This window comes from Artemia franciscana, chromosome 12, assembly GCF_032884065.1.
Source record: "Artemia franciscana chromosome 12, ASM3288406v1, whole genome shotgun sequence".
Classification (NCBI taxonomy): domain Eukaryota; kingdom Metazoa; phylum Arthropoda; class Branchiopoda; order Anostraca; family Artemiidae; genus Artemia; species Artemia franciscana.
Genome location: NC_088874.1, coordinates 11,882,277 through 11,895,351, shown reverse-complemented (window position 1 = coordinate 11,895,351; position 13,075 = coordinate 11,882,277). Strand labels below are relative to the sequence as shown.

At 36.6% G+C, this 13,075-nt stretch overlaps 1 protein-coding gene and 1 long non-coding RNA gene across 2 annotated transcripts in view; one reads left to right on the top strand and one right to left on the bottom strand.

Moving 5' to 3' along the window:
• LOC136033693 (uncharacterized) overlaps positions 1 to 4,362 on the top strand; it is a 31,698-nt gene extending 27,336 nt beyond the window's left edge. The window contains exon 3 of the long non-coding RNA XR_010618997.1: positions 4,250 to 4,362. This is a non-coding gene — a long non-coding RNA (uncharacterized LOC136033693). The remainder of the gene's footprint in view (positions 1 to 4,249) is intronic.
• LOC136033690 (ATP-dependent 6-phosphofructokinase-like) overlaps positions 1 to 13,075 on the bottom strand; it is a 171,165-nt gene that overhangs the window by 116,701 nt on the left and 41,389 nt on the right. The gene's annotated exons all lie outside the window — the stretch shown is intronic.

Below are 13,075 nucleotides of genomic sequence, written 5' to 3'. Positions count from 1 at the left end.
CCGTTCGTTTTTAAAAAATATCCCATTTGTTCTAATTTTTTTTAACTAACCATCTCCCCACTCTCTCCAGATGGTCGAATCAGGGAAAATATTATTTTTAATTTAATCTGGTTTGGTCTCTGATACACATACAAAGTTTCATCGTCCTAGCTTATCTGCAAGTGCCCAAATTAGCACAGCTGGGACCGACAGACCAACCGACAGAAATTGCGATAGCTGAATGTTACTTGGTAAATACCAAGTGCTATAAAAAGAATCAAACGCCAAAAAATCTCACTATCAGCTAAGAGTCCAGCTGACCTTACCTGCACACAAAGCATGGAACTCAATGTATATCCTCTGCTATCTCACCTCCTAGAATCAAAATATTTACTGCAACATATCTAATCGGATTAAAAATAAATTAAGTAAAAAAAAAGTTTTTTAACTGAAAGTTAGAGCGACATTAAAACTGAAAACGAACAGAAATTGCTTCGTATATGAAAGGGGCTGCTCCTTCTTCAACGCCCCGCTCTCCTTACTTTCGGTTAAAAAACTTGTTTTTTTAAACTTAATTTTGAATGTTTTTGAATTAATGTATGTTTTGATTTTGGCTCTCCGCAGATGAAATATTTAAACTAAATTTGCATATTTATTTTTTTGGCTGAATGGCTTTCCCATAGTTTTGATCGAATGATTTTGAGAAAAAAAGGAGCGGGGCAGGAGGCCTACTCGCCCGCTTAATTTTTTGGATACTTAAAACGGCAACTAGAACGTAACTTAGGAATCAGCTTACGCAACGAACTTCTGTGGTCGTATGTTTTCGTTACGTATACGAGGGGGTTTACCCCCTCGTCAGTACCTCGCTCTTTGCATTGCACTAAATCACAAAGGTCGTAGAATAAATAGTTGAAATTACTAAGAATACTTTAGCGTAAAGAGCGAGGTATTAGGGTGAACCCCTCATATGCGTAGTAATTTATGTTCGTTTTAAAGCTACTCCTTACTTTCAGTTGAAAAAACTTCTTCGTATTTACTTTTTCATTGTTTTTTTTTTAAATAATGCTAGAAAATCCTGCGAAAATCCTTACTGAAAATTTTCTCCCTTCATGACAAATTCCTCCATGAAAAAGTTCCCCAAACATATCTCTCTGTTCTCAACAGCTCCCTCCCCCAACAGAAAAATACCCCTGAAAATGTCTGTACACTTCCCAATAACCATTACTATATATAAGCACTGGTCAAAGTTTGTAACTTGTAGCCCCTCTCACGGGGACTGTAGGGGAGTAAGTCGTCTCCAAAGACATAGTTATAAGGTTTTTAGACTATGCTAAATTAAATGGCTATCTGAGAATTTTGATCCGGTAACTTTGGGAAAATAATTGGCGGGGAAGAAGGCCAAGGTGCCTTCCAATTTTTCTGGTCACTTACGATGGGCTCTAGAACTTTTCATTTCCGTTAGAATGAGCCCTGTCGCAGCATTCTCTGACCACTGGGTCGATACGATCACCCATGGGAAAAAAAACAAAAACAAAAACTCATCTGTGATCTGCCTTCTGGCAAAAAAAAATCAAAATTCCATATTTTTGTAGATAGGAGCTTGATATTATGACTTTTAGGGGGTATTTTCCCTTATTTTCTAAAATAAAGCAAATTTTCTCAGCCTCATAACTTTTGATGGGTAAAACTATAATTGATGAAATTTATATATTTAAAATCAGCATTAAAATTCTTTTTTTAGTTTTTTCTTTTCTTCTTTTATATTTTTTTTTTTACCTTTTTTAGTTTTTTACCTTTTTTTCTTTTTTAGTCTTCATTTTCTTCTTTATTTTTCAGACGTCATATGCAAACCCTCAAACATACAAAAAAACAAACATGCTTTAATTTTTTTCTTTTTTAGTTTTTTCTATTTTTTAGTTTTGTAGCTTTTTTAGTTTTTTTTAGCTTTTTTTCTTTTTAGTTTTTTATCATTTTTTATTTTTTTAATTTTTTTTTTAATTTTTTCCTTTTTAGGTTTTTTTTAGTTATTTCTTTATTTTATTTTTTTTGTTTTTTAGCTTTTTAATTTTTTTTAGTTGTTTTTTTTTAGTTTTTATGGCACTTGGTATTAACCAAGTGACATATAGCAATCGCCAATTCTGTCGGTCTGTTTGTCGGTCTGTCGGTCTGTCTGTCTGTCTGTCGGTCTGTCTGTCTGTCGGCAGTTAGGGGGGGGGGAGGGTAATTCTGAAAAATTATAAAAAATTATGTATTTTTAACTTACGAACGTGATCGGATCTCAATGAAATTTGATGTTTAGAAGGATATCGTGTCTTAGAGCTCTTATTTTAAATCCCAACCAGATCTGGTGACATTGGGGGGGGGGGTTGGAAGGGGAAAACCTAAAACTTGGAAAACACTTAGAGTGGAGGGATCGGGATGAAACTTGGTGGGAAAAATAAACACAAGTGCTAGATACATGATTGACATAAATGGAACGGATCCGATCTCTTTGGGATAGTTGGGGGGTTATTTCTGAAAAATTAGAAAAAATCAAGTATTTTTAACTTACGAACAGGCGATCGGATCTTAATGAAATTTGATATTTAGAAGAATATCCTGGCTCAAAGCTCTTACTTTAAATCCGACCAGATCTGGTGACATTGGGGGGGGGGGGGGTTGGGAGGTGGAAACCTAAAACTTGAAAAACACTTAGAGTGGAGGGATCGGGATGAAACTTGGTGAAAAAAATAATCACGAGTCCTAGATACATGATTGACATAACCGGAACGAATCCGCTCTCTTTGGGGTAGTTGGGGGAGGGCTTAATACTGAAAAATAAGAAAGAATGAGGTATTTTTAACTTACGAACGGGTTATCAGATCTCAATGAAATTTGACATTTAGAAGGATATCGTGTCTCAAAGCTCTTATTTTAAATCCTGACTGGATCTGGTGACGTTGGGGGAAGTTTGGGGTGGGGGAACCTAAAATCATGGAAAACACTTAGATTGGAGGGATCGGGATGAAACTTGGTGGGAAAAATAAGCAGAAGTCTTACATACGTGATTTACATAATTGGAACGAATCCAATCTATTGGGGGGGGTTCATTCTGAAAAATAAGAAAAAATGACGTATTTTTAACTTACGAAGGAGTGATCGGATCTTCTTGAAACCTCATATTTAGAAGGATCTCGTAACTCAGATCTCTTATTTTAAATCTCAACCAGATCAAGCGTAATTGGGGGGGGCAGTTGAGGGGGGGGGCGGAAATCTTAGAAAATACTTAAAACGCTGAGATCAGGATGAAATTGGATGGGAAGAATAAAACCTGTCTAAGATACGTGACTGACATAACCGGTCCGGATCTGCTCTCTTTGGTGGAATTGGAGGGGGGGGGGTAATTTTGAAAATTGAGGTATTTGTAACTTACGAAAGGGTGACCAGATCTGAATGAAATTTGATATTTCGAAGGATCTTGTGCTTTAAAGTTCTTATTTTAAATTCGGACCAGATCCTGTGACGTTGGGGGTGTTGGAGGGGAAACCACAATTCTTGGAAAACGTGAAAATTGGGGTATTTTTATCTTACGAATAGATGATCGGATCTTAATGAAATTTGATTTTTCTAAAGAATTCATGTCTCAGTGTTCTTATTTCAAATCCCGACCAGATCGTTTGACATTGGGGGGAGTTGGAGGGGGAAACCTTGGAAAAACACTTGGAGAGTAGGAATCGGGATGAAGCTTGGTGGATAGAATAAACAAATGTCCTTGATACTTGATTGACAAAATCGTGCTGGATTCGCTCTCTTTGGGGGAGTTGGGGGGAGGGATTCAGTGATTTGGCGAGTTTGGTACTTCTGGACGTGGTAGGATGATGAAAATTGATTGGCGTGTCAGGAAGCTGCGCAATTTGACTTGATAAAGTCGTTTTCCCATATTCGACTATGTGGGGGGCTAAAGGGAGAGGAAAAATTAGAAAAAATTAGGTATTTATAACTTACGAGTGGGTGATCAGATCTTAATGAATTTTGATATTTAGAAGGACATCGTGACTCAGAGCTCTTATTTTAAATCCTGACCGGCATTAAGCCTCTGATTTTCCTTCTAAATCAATCTATTGATTCATAGAATTTTATTAGAGCTCATACCAAATGAGCTCTTGGCTCTTAGCTCTTCTCGCCTCGTCACAAGTGCCAATTGAGCTCTTAGCTCTTGTTTTTTTTAGTTTTTTACCTTTTTTTCATTGTTTTTCATTTTTTAGTTTTCTTTTTCTTTTTTCTTTTTCAGACGTCATATGCGGACAAACAAACATACATATGCGAACAAAAACAAAACATGGACAAACTTACAACTTATTTTTATGTATATAGATTGTTTATTCTGACTTTTTGTCAAGCCTAGAGCTGTTGTACTGATATTCTCAATGTAAAATGGATATAGACAAATTATATTGTCTAAGCATTATTGATACTCTTGCTTCAAGAGGTATAAGAGTATACCTTCAGACTGGTCCAAGCCACTCAGATATAACTGGTCATCAGGCTGATAAAACTGGAAAAAATACTCAAATGGGAGAACAATCTCATTAGAGACACATATCGCTGGAGATCATCAGAGGTAATGTTAAATAAGAATAAACTAAATTCATCTTCCTTCCTCAATAAGCACCTCTAAAACATATAATAAAATTTTGATCAGGATCAAAGATTCTGCTCTTTAAGGCATTTTGTATCAGCTTTCTAATTCAAGTAGCTCAGTCTCCTCATCCCCTCTTTGCAGACATTGCAATACAAAACATTAAACAATTGACCACTACCTAATTGAATGTATTATGCTGACGACTGCACAGTATACCATGCAAAGAAAAACTGTTAACAAGAGCCAAGAACTCATATGGCATTTGTGACGAGGTCGGAAGAGCCAAGAGCTTCTTCCCACCAAGTTTCATTGCGATCTCTCCACTGTAAGCGTTTTCCAAGATTTCTGGTTTCCCCCTCCAACTCCCCCAAATATCACCAGATCAAGTCGATATTGTGACTTTTAGGGGGTATTTTCCCTTATTTTCTAAAATAAAGCAGATTTTCTCAGCTTCATAACTTTTGATGGGTAAAACTAAAATTGATGAAATTTATATATTTAAAATCAGCATTAAAATGTAATTCTTTTGATGTAGCTATTGGTATCGAAATTTCATTTTTTAGAGTTTTGGTTACTATTGAGCCGAGCCGCTCCTTACTACAGTTCGTTACCACAAACTGTTTAATAAGGAGCAACCAATTGCACTAACCCATTTCAACTCACAGAGTGAGTCAAAAGGAAAAGAGCTGAATATTCTCAACTCAAAAGTTTACGTTTGCTGAAACAGAAGAACAGCACAAAGGGTAGAGGGGATAGGAAAGTTCAACTTTTTGATTTATTGGTTTAAAGGGCCAACAGGAAAAATATTAACCAGAGGACGCCGTTTTTAGATGTTTGACGTTCCTCTCACCCAAAAATTTTCTGAACTGCCTACCCGCCCCCCTCCCCACCAATCAAGGGTTGGAATAGCGTGTGCAGGTGCATCCATCTTCTTAATGATTCATATGGAGACGATTTGTCTTATTCTATGTGATTGCTAATTTACAAAAGCCGTGTAGGCTATATAGATTTTTTTGTTTTTTTACCAAAACGTTTCATCAGTTTCATCAGTTACAAAAGATATTTTGTTTAATCTTGAGCATTTCCTACAATTGACAGGATTTCCTTTCCGAATGACAAGTCGCCTATACATCTATAGATTTTTGCATGTCTGAAAAAAGCATAAACTGTGGACTGAGCATAAAAAATCCATTGAAGAGCCCTATTGATGTAAGGACACGGGTTTGGTGATTTTAGCTATTGATTTGTCAGCATTGAACCATTAAATAATACCTTAGATAGGCTTTTGAATGGATTTCACTGACCCACAACATGAATCAAATGTGCCAAATTTAAGATCCAATGAAGTCCATAAAAGTCAATACGACGTATAAAGGAAGCAAACGATCAAAAATACGTTTTTACGACCAAACGACAATATTGAAAACCCCAATTTATTATAGTTTTCTTTCTTTATATTAGCCCATGCCAATGTGGTCTAAGAAATTATCTCTCTCAATACAACGAGCCGGCGATAAAACCCTGTTGAATAACGCTAACTTTTCATGGGCATAGAATGACAGTCGTGGTCCCCATTGTAAACCTGACAATTTCCTTGGTGAGTTTGAACCGCGCCTTCAGGACTAGGAAATTCAGTTCTTATCACTTGTGAAGAGAGATTCAGCTAGGCTAGGAAACCATTTATCTCTATTTCTACCAACCTGGAAATTATTTACACATAATGATGATGCTACATTTAAACCTTGGATTAATTTCTACCAGAATGGGTGGAATCAGATCTTACAGGGGCCAAAGCGAAAAAGATTGGGAATTGAGGGGTTTTCACTCAGGAGAATGCAATTCCAGGGGTAGAACGGAAATGAAAAAGAAAAAATTATGCTTGTGTGTAAATACCGAAACCTCTTGCTTAGCTCTTGTTTAAAAGTTCTAACAGCTTTATGATAAAGAGCAAGGTATTTAGAAAAGGGCAAACCTTCATATACGGAATAAATCTTTTGCTTTAATTTTTCATGTGTGGGTAGCCAAATTTGAACCTAAATTAGTTGAAAAACACTCAAAAATTAAATTGAAAAATATGTTTGATAAATGAAAGTTAGGAGTGACTAAAAAACTTAAAAGGAACTGAAATTATTCCGTATATGAAAGGGGCTATCCCCTCCTCAATGCCTTACTCTTTACGCTACAGTTTAACTCTTTGTCAAAACTCTGCTTCTTATAGAAATAACAAGAGCTAAGAGCTCGTATGGCATTTGTAAGGAGATCGAAAGAACAACAGCTCATATGGCATGAGCTCTAGCAAAATTCTAAGAATCTGACTAAAATTGACTAAAAAGGGAAATCAGAGGCTTAATGCTGGTCAGTATTGCAAATAAGAGTTCTGAGACACTAGGACCTCTTAAATATTAAATTTCATTAAGATCAGATCGCCTGTTCGTAAGTTAGAATACCTAATTTTTTCTTATTTTTCAGAATTAACCGTCTCCTCATTCCTCCCCCCACAGATATTCAAATTGGGGGAAATGACTATTTCTAATTTAATCTGGTCTGGTTCCTGATATGCCTGTCAAATTTCATCGTCCTAGCTTATCTGGAAGTGCCTAAACTAGCAAAACCAGGACATACAGACCGACAGACAGACCAACAGAATTTGCAATCGCTGTATGTCACTTGGTAAATACCAAGTGACATAAGAAACTTTAGCGTAAAGAACGATGCGTTGAAAAGAGGACAGTCCCTTTCATATACGGAATAATTTCTGTTCTTTTTAAGTTTTAGTGTCGCCCCTACTTTTAGTTTAAAAAAAAAACTTTTTTTTATTTAATCTCTGCAGGTTTCGACCAAATGTCCTTGGTCTTTTTGGACATCTGGGTTAAAAACTACGTCCACTTTCTCAAAAAAAAATATACTTGGCCTATACAAAAACAATGGGCGATTGTATAACTTTACAGCGATTGTATAACTATACTAAATAAAATGGTAATCTCAAGAGTTTCATCGGATGTGTTTGAGAAAAAGAAGTAACGGGTGGGGGGGGTGGATTCCCTGTAATCACTTTCAATTCTGAAAAAAAGCGCTATAGCTTTGAAATTTCAATCGAATGAGCCCCTCCCTAACTTTCTACGACAAACTCTTTCCATGCATAGTGTATTGGTGCTTCCTCTGATTTTAAACCCTTGATTGTTTTTTCTTTGCCCATTTAAATTGTGCCATACTTAGCTGTTCGGGTTAGTCTCGTCACGTTGGATGGTTATGGTTGTTGAACAAAAATATATATATATATTTTAGCATTAAATCCGATATCGACTGACCTGGAATTCTGCCCCATTAAACTCTGGACATCTGATTGTTCAGGCTGCTGTATATCCAGCGACAAAAATTTTCAACAACGGTGAATTTTCGTTTTCGGGTCGTCTTTTACGCATATTTCAATTTCAAACTCTTGATTTGACAGCGTCCCATATACATATTACACATGATTAATTGTAAAAGGCACTAGATATAGGAATTTCCTTTGAAACTAGCCCTTAATCAGCCTTCTCTATGATATTCCAGCCCCCCCCCCTCCCCAGAGTGGCTACGTGCGTATGCTTGTGATATGTCATCTCACGTCATATCACTTTTACCGAAGGTACTTTTTAAAGCAACATAAAATTGGTCAAAAGATACTTACAAGGTCACCTCTACTAAACTTGCAAATATATAAGTTTTGTCTCGAAAAATACTAACTTCTAGCGCATATATTTCAAGGACAGTGTCCGCTCTTTTCAATTAAAATAATTCATATTTTATTTTTACATGCGTCTTATTTTATTAAATCGACATACTACTAACAGAAAATCTTCTAACAGTTAATCTATAATTTGTGAATTTTCTAGCGGTTGTTTTAATGAAATTCGGCTTTGATTTTCTTCAATTCCATTACTAATACCACCTTCGCTCTTTAATTCTTCAAAATGGTACATCGTAGTTTCTACACATTCTTTACCAAGTTTTCCACTATTCTCTTCATTCTCAAATTAAAACGCTTCTTCCATACAACCTATTTGGCAACCTTTAACTTCTTTTTTTGAACTGTCACTTTCTTCTTAATCGATTTTAGCTTCCGCTCTAGTCACTTATTTTTCCGTACTTCCGGCTATGTTGTCAAGTAATTCTGATTCTTGGACGTTCATGACTATATTCTGACCATAATATGCTGTAAGTTTTTACTTTTTATGTCATTCCATGTAACTTCTATTTTACCTTTCCTTTTCTTACCCCTCTTTTCTCTTCTATTAATACCCCAGCCTCATCAGATATAGTTGATTCCTGTTCGTTTCAGATCACATTAGTAATATATAGCAAAAGCAATACCAAATAAGGAGTATCAAACAGTTCGTGGTAACGAACTGTAGTAAGGAGTGACGCGGCTCAATAGTAACCAAAACTCTAAAAACAGAATTACTATATCAATGGTTACACCAAAAGAATTGTATTTTAATCCTGATTTTAAATATATAGTTTTATCAAGTTTAGTCTTACCCATCAAAATTGATCTGAAAGTGATCTGAGAAAATATACCTTTTGGAAAATATGGAGAAACACCATCTAAAAGTCATAGAATATCAACAAAAATCACATCATCAGATTTAACGTTTCAGAAAACTCTACTGTAGAAGTTCCAAGCCCCTATCTGCAAAAATATGGAATTTCGTATCTTTTGCCAGAAGACAAATCACAGATGCGTGTTGTTTTTTTTTCAGGGGTGATCGTATCAGCCCAGTGATCCTAGAATGTCGTAAGAGGGCTCATTCTAGCGAAAATTAAAAGTTCTAGTGCCTTTCTTAAGCGACCTAAAAATGGAGGGCACTTAGGGCCCCTACCACGCAACATTTTCCCCCAAAGTCACCAAATCAAAATTTTGAGATAGCCATTTCATTCAACTTAGTCAAAAGCCTAATAACTTTGTCGTTCGGGAAGACTTAATCCCCCACGGTCCCCGGGGGAGGGGCTGCAAGCTACAAACTTTGACCATTGTTTACATATAGTAATAGTTACTATGAAGTGTAGACGTTTTCAGTGGACTTTTTCGCGTTGAAGTGGGGGTGGGTCGGGAGGAAGGGGCTACGTGGGAGTAAAATTCCATGGAGGAATTTATCATGAGGGAACAGAACTTCCTTCACGGAGGCGCAAGGTTTTCTAGCATTATTAAAAAAAAGAAAAATAAATAAAAACAACAGCTAAGAGCTTATATGGCACTTGTGACGAGGTCAGAAGAGCCAAGAGCAAAGAGCTCATATAGCATGAGCTCTAGCAGAATTTTAAGAATCAAAAGATTGATTTAAAAGGAAAATCAGAGGCTTAATACCGGTCGGGATTGAAAATAAGAGCTCTGAGACACAACGTCCTTCTAAATATCAAAATTCATTAAGAAAAGATCACCCACTCGTAAGTTAAAAATACTTAATTTTTTCTAATTTTTCCTCTCCTTTAAGTATCTAAGACTTGTGCTTATTCTTCCCACCAAGTTTCATCCTGATCTTTTCATTCTAAGCCTTTGCCAAGATTTCCCCCCCCCAACTCCCCCCAATGATACGGGACCCGGACGGTATTTAGAATAAGAGATCTAAGTTACGAGGTCCTTCTAAATATGAAATTTCATGAAGATCCGATCCCTCCTATGTCAGTTAATACGTCAATACGTCAATCGTCAATCACGTATCTAAGACTTGTGCTTAGTTTTTCCACCAAGTTGGTGGAAAATACGATACGTCAATCACGTATCTAAGACTTGTGCTTAGTTTTTCCACCAAGTTTCATCCCCAATCCCTCCCCTCTAAGCGTTTTCCAAGATTTTAGGTTTCCCCCTCCAACTCCCTCTAATGTAACCGGATCTGGTCGGGATTGAAAATAAGAGCTCTGAGATACGATATCCTTCTAACTATCATATGTCATTAAAATCCGATCACCAGTTCGTAAGTTTAAATACCTAATTTTGGCAAAATTCTAGTTTATTGACTTCTGGCTATCTTTGAAAGGGGTTAGATTAGGAAAATGAAACTTCCAAAGATGGGTCTTGAATGAAGTACAACAAAATTGTTTTCAGCTTCACAACTTTGCTCAATCCCAATATATAAGGTTTTAAAGATATACAGATACATTTGCTAAGTTTTGAAAAAAACAACAACATTGATATGGCTCAAAATTCTACTTAAATAACAGGAATTGCATTTTCAGAACTAAAGGCAGAGAAAAAGCAACTAGTAACTGAAAATTAAGGTAAAATGTTGTTTTGTCAAAATTTCAATAGGTATGGACCTGTCATGCAGGCAAATTTCAGGGCCCTATAGAGGGAGAAGGAGTGGAGGTGGGTACTTCAAAATACCTTCCCGGTTTATACTTTAGCCTATAGACCCATCCCTGAAAGTTCCTGTTTCCTAACTTAACCCCTTTCTGAGATAGCCAAAAGTCAATAAACTAGAATTTTACCCTGATTTATCCTCATTTTTCCAAAATAACCGTCCCCCACTCCCCCCCCAGATGGTCGAATCGAGGAAACGACTATTTTTAACTTAATCTGCCAAATTTCATCGTCCTAGCTTATCTGGAAGTGCCTAAACTAGCAAAACCGGGACTGACAACGACAGACCGACAGACCGACAGAATTTGCGATCGCTATATGTCACTTGGCTCTTACCAAGGGATTATAAATATCGTTCATTATAGGTAGGAATTTTTTCATACACTTCAGTTACAATTTTATCCTTATCTTTAGACATATACTCTTTGCATGTTTTGACTTCTACTCATCGAATTCGTTGAAAACGTTTCAAGTACGTATTTAAATTGCGCATTTAAAAAGGTGGCCTTTTAAGCTGATCAATAACAGGGTTCCGGGTTGTCTGTGCCCAAAGGACATGGGAACTAATCAAAAGTTAAATAGCTAAGTTTATGGATGTAAAATCATCATTGATGACTGCCACAGCAAAAACATATATTCCCTTTACTGTGCTGACTGCAGAGATGGATGACTGGAACAGTCACATCCGCAGGATTTAGCTTCTTAGAGAATCCCAAATTCGTCAGCAATGGTTACAGCTTAGGGTATAAACCTAGAGAAGGAAACATGTTAAGAAAACAATTCATAATACGCAGAGTAGCTGTAGCTAAAACATTTTACTTGGATCCCCCTACACTTTACTGTCAACTCCCCACCCCCCTAAAGTGCAAATACATAGTCCAAATTATATATTTCCTATGCATTCTTTCACCCAACACTTGTTTTTCCGGTTCTTTTTTTCTCAGAGTTGATTCAATTAACAAGGTATGAAACAAGAGAGAACCATTGGGAGAATAGATGGAAAATATGTAATTTCGACTGTATATTTACATATTAAGGGGGGGGGGTAAAATCTAGTGGGGCTAAATGCAAAATCTGTTGGCTAGAATTATTATGCCTATTGTGAATTGTTTTCTTCTATAGGCATAAACCTTGCTTAGGAGAGTTAACCGCTTTTGATTTAAAGGTGATTCAAGATCGAAACTATTGTTTAGAATTATCTTGAAAGCAAAAGTTTATCACAAAATAAACACGTTTTAAGGTATTTCGGAAAGCTACTTTGTACAGGATTTTTGTTCGTGGGGGGAGGGGGGAGGGTGTCACACAAACACTTTCAAGTTTCATCCAGATCCCTCCCCTCTAAGATTTCCATTACCACTGCTAACAACTGCTAACTTCACCAAAGCACTGCTAATCTCCCCCCCCTCCAAAATCACCCAAAGAGACTGGATCTGCACCGGTTATATCAATCATGTATCTAAGATTTGTGCTTATTCTTCCTACCAAGCTTCATCGTGATCTCTCCACTCTAAGTGTTTTCCAAGATTTACGGTCCTCCTCCAACTCCCCCAAGTGACACAGGATCCGATCAGGTTTCAAAATAAGGAACTAGTTACGAGGTCCTTCTGAATATGAAGTTTCATTAAGATCCGATCACTCCTTCGTAAGTTAAAAATACCTAATTCTGTCTAATTTTTCAGAATTAGTCCAACACCCCCCCCCCCCCCAACTCCCCCAAATCAGGGAAAACAACTATTTTTAATTTAATCTGGTCTGGTCCCTGATATGCATGCCAAATTTCATCATCTTAGCTTATCTGGAAGTGCCTAAACCTGCAAAACCGGGACCGACGACAGAATTTGCGATCCCTTTATGCCACTTGGTAAATACCAAGTGCCATAAAAAAAATATCACCCGGAAGTAATGAGTAACATTAAAATTTAAAACGAACTAAAAATATTACGTGCATATGGGGGTTCGTCTCCTCCGCAATACCTTGCTCTTTACACTAAAGTATATTTAGTAATTTCAACTATTTATTTTACAGCCTTTGTGATTTAGGGGTCATTCTTAAAGATTTGGCATAAAATTCAAGCTTAAGTGTAAAGAGCAAGGTATTGACAAGGGGACAAACCCCCTCATATACGTTATAAAAA